This window comes from Lupinus angustifolius, chromosome LG02, assembly GCF_001865875.1.
Source record: "Lupinus angustifolius cultivar Tanjil chromosome LG02, LupAngTanjil_v1.0, whole genome shotgun sequence".
In the NCBI taxonomy this organism is placed as follows: Eukaryota; Viridiplantae; Streptophyta; class Magnoliopsida; order Fabales; family Fabaceae; genus Lupinus; species Lupinus angustifolius.
In genome coordinates this window covers 16,684,580-16,688,585 of record NC_032010.1, presented here as the reverse complement: position 1 = coordinate 16,688,585, position 4,006 = coordinate 16,684,580, and positions in this window count along the sequence as shown.

The window sequence follows — 4,006 nt, the reverse complement described above, 5'->3', positions numbered from 1 at the left end:
TTTAGGGCAATAAAGATTGGTAATCATCGTTGTTTTCATTGTGACAAATTAGTTTTTCAAAGATATCAAGATTCAGCATAATCGATTAAAGTTGTACATAATTGATTAATCAAAATGTGCGTAATCGACTAACACTAATAATAATCGATTAACTACAGCAGCTTTCTGTTTTGCGCATTAATCGAAAAACAGAGACTAGTGATCTGCTACACCTATTCACCCCCTATAGGTGTGATTGACCTTGCTGGTACCTAACAAGTGGTATTAGAGCTAGTACAAAAGTGCTAGCTTGACCACTTTATTCGTTGATCCTAGGGATATTCACTAGGGTTCCACTAACCCTTTCGACGGTGATGGCACATCCATCAACCACCCTCAGATATTCAGTGGCGAGGGGTACACTTACTGGAAAGTACGTATGAGAATCGTTATTGAGGCAATCGACATGGAGATTTGGGAATCCATTGTAAATGGGCCTTTTACTCTGCTAGACTTGGTGGATGGTGAGCCTAGAGAAAAAACTAAAGGCTTTTGGACTGATGAAGAGAAATGAAAAGTCCATCACAACCTTAAGGCTAAGAACATCATAACTTATGCTTTATCAGATGTCGAATTCTTTAGGGTCTCACAGTGCCTTAATGACAAGAGTAATCCCCAAGAATTCACGTCCAAGAAAACATATATAGTTTAGGATGTTCCGGAGGATGAAACAACATCTAGCACATCCAAAGAGAAAGAGACCGCCAAGTTATGCTTCACAAGCCATTATTGAGAATGTGTTGTATGTTGAAGGGTTGGAGCACAACCTTCTAAGTACTAGTCACATGTCTGACAAAGGTAGAAAGGTATCATACGACTCTAATTGTTGCATCATTCATGATGGCTTAGATAATAATGTTAAGTTTGCAGGGAAGCGAATAAACAATATTTATATGATTATTTGGATGATGTCACCACTCTATTTTAAAAATGTTTTATCTCTGAAGAGAGTGACATTTGGCTGTGGCACAGACGAGTAGAACATGTCCATTTGAAACATCTACCTAAGCTATCATCGCAGGATTTAGTTGTAGGACAACCAAAGCTTGATTTCAAATCAAAAGACTCTTGTGACACTTGCCAAAACTGTAAGCAAGTAAATAGTTCATTTTCATCTAAAAATGTGATATCAACAACAAGACCTTTGGAGCTACTCCATATGGATTTGTTTGGACCATCACAAATTATGTGCTTTGGTGGTAGGTACTATGCGTTGATAAATATTTATGATTTCTCTAGATATACATGGACTTTGTTTCTTACTCTAAAAAGTGACACTTTTAAATCTTTTAAAAATCTGGCTATACAGCTCCAAAACAAATTCGATCACAAGATAGTTTATATTCGCACCAATCATGGTGGGGAATTTGAGAACCACATATTTGACAAATTTTGCGAAAAGCATGGGATCCTACATCAATATTCGGCTCCTCGAACCCCTCAATAAAATGGAGTTGTTGAGAGGAAAAATCAATTTTTAGAAGAGCTAGCTAGGACAATGCTAAACAGAAGCAAGGTGCCTAAGTATTTTTGGGCTGATGGAGTGCATACTACTTGTTATGTAATAAATCGAGTACTTCTCGGGCCTACACTCTTGAAAACTCCATATGAATTATTGAAAGGTCGAACATCTAATGTTTCACATTTGGGAAAATTTGATTCAAAAGCTGACGAGGGAATATTTTTGAGGTTCTTTATTCACAGTAAAGCATATCGAGTCTTTAATAAATATACATGCATGTTCAAGATTCTATCCATATAAATTTTGATTAGTCTTCTCCGAAAGAGAAGAGGAAGGTCTTGTGTGATGAAGTTTCAGGTGCCTTGGAGAACACAAACAAAAAGGACTTGGAGATCGAAAAGGAGGTTCAGGATAATCAAGAAAGGAGTCTAGATCATCGGGACATGCCAATGGTGTGGAAGACTAAGAAAGACCATCCGCTTGACAAGGTTATAGGTGATATCTCAACGTGAGTGATAACCCATAAGTCTCTGCATAAATTTTGTAACTTTGTAGCTTTCGTATCTCAAGTTGAGCCTAAGACCATAGATGAGGCCATAGATGATGAGCACTGGGGAATAACTATGCAAGAGGAGCTAAACTTGTTTGAGCATAATAACGTGTGGGACTTGGTCCCTAAACCTAAAGATCATCCTATAAACGGCACAAAATGGGTCTTCAGAAATAAGTTGGATGAATCTGGTTTGAATATACGAAATAAGGCACGTCTAGTGGCCAAAGGGTATAATCAAGAGGAGGGCATCGACTATGATGAAACCTATGCCCCTGTTGCGAGGTTGGAGACTATTAGAATGCTATTGGTCTTTGCATCGATAATGAACTTTAAACTCTTTCAGATGGATGTGAAGAGTGCCTTCTTGAATGGCTATATTCAATAGGAAGTATATGTTAATCAATCGCCCGACTTTTAAAGCTTTAAATACCCTAATCATGTCTATTAGCTCAAAAATGATTTATATGGTCTAAAACAAGCTCCTAGAGCTTGGCAATATAGATTGGGTAGGTTTTTAATACAAAACGAATTTGTGAGGGGGAAAGTTGACACAACACTCTTTATATCAAAATCAGAAAATAATATCTTGTTTGTACAAATTTACATTGATGATATAAAATTTGGTGCTACTAACGATTTACTTTGTAAAGAGTTTTATGATCTAATGAAAGGAAAGTTTGAAATGGTTATGATGACAGAGCTGACATTCTTCCTAGGATTACAAATAAAGAAGATGAGCAGCAGGATATTCATTCACCAAAGAAAATACTGCAAGGAACTACTATGAAAGTTTGAGATTGAAAAATGTAAAGAAGCAATGCAACCTATGGCATCATCCTGCTATCTCGACATGGATGATAAAGGCCAAACTATATAGGTAACAAAATATCGAGGAATCATTGGTTCATTGCTTTATCTAAATTCTAGTCTCCCCGATATCATGTTTAGTGTACGTGTATGCATGATATTCCAAGCATCACATAAGGAATCTCACTTTAGTGTTGTAAACATATTATGAAATATCTTAAACAACATTGTCTATGGGCTTATGGTATCCTAGGGATGCCTCATTGTCCTTGATAGGATATACCGACTTTGACTTCGTGGGTTGTAAGTTGGACCAAAAAAGTAGTAGTGGAACTTGCCATCTATTAAGCAGCTCCTTGGTATCTTGGCATAGTTAAAGGCAAGCATGTGTTGCTTTCTCTACCGCAGAAGTAGAATACATTACCACTGGTGTGTGTGATAAGTGCCCAACATACCTAAATTTCGTACACTTTTATGGCATTTATCTTAAGCAAATTGAGAAAAACCAACTTAAAACAATACTTTTTGTATAAAATATCACATTCTTTTATATTTGTGTGTGTATTTCTTTTTTATGTATTTTGTAGGATTTAGAAAGAAGAAAAGAAGAGAAAAAAGACTCATGGTCAAAAAGAAAAAGAAGTCAAAATCAAGGTGCTCAAGCAGGCAGCTGAGCATGGACCAAGCCACGCTAAGCTGACCTGGACACTAGCCTAACCTAGACCAAGCTGCTCAAGCAAGCAGTTGAGCAGACCTACTTGGCCGTTGAGCCTAACACCAGGCTAGTCTGGACACAGTTAGAAGTCAAGCTTGACACAGTCAGACACAAGCTTGGCACATGCCCAAGCTGCGCAACAAGCAGCTTCGCGGTGCAACCAAGAAGCTCAGCGGAGAACCAAACTCTTGCCCAGATCAGCAAGCACCAGGCCACATCCCAATCAGCACGGTCAAAGCTGCTGAACAAGCAGCTTAGCAGTGCAATAGGTGTGCTAAGCGGTGTGCACCCAGACTTGACTTAGCCATCAAGCAGACTATGAAATCCCCAATGACCTCACCTCAAGTAGCCCACCATAGACTTTCCAGAGTAGCTCACCATAGCTGGTTTCATAGCTCACAACTAGCTTTGATTAGTCAAGCATAAGGAG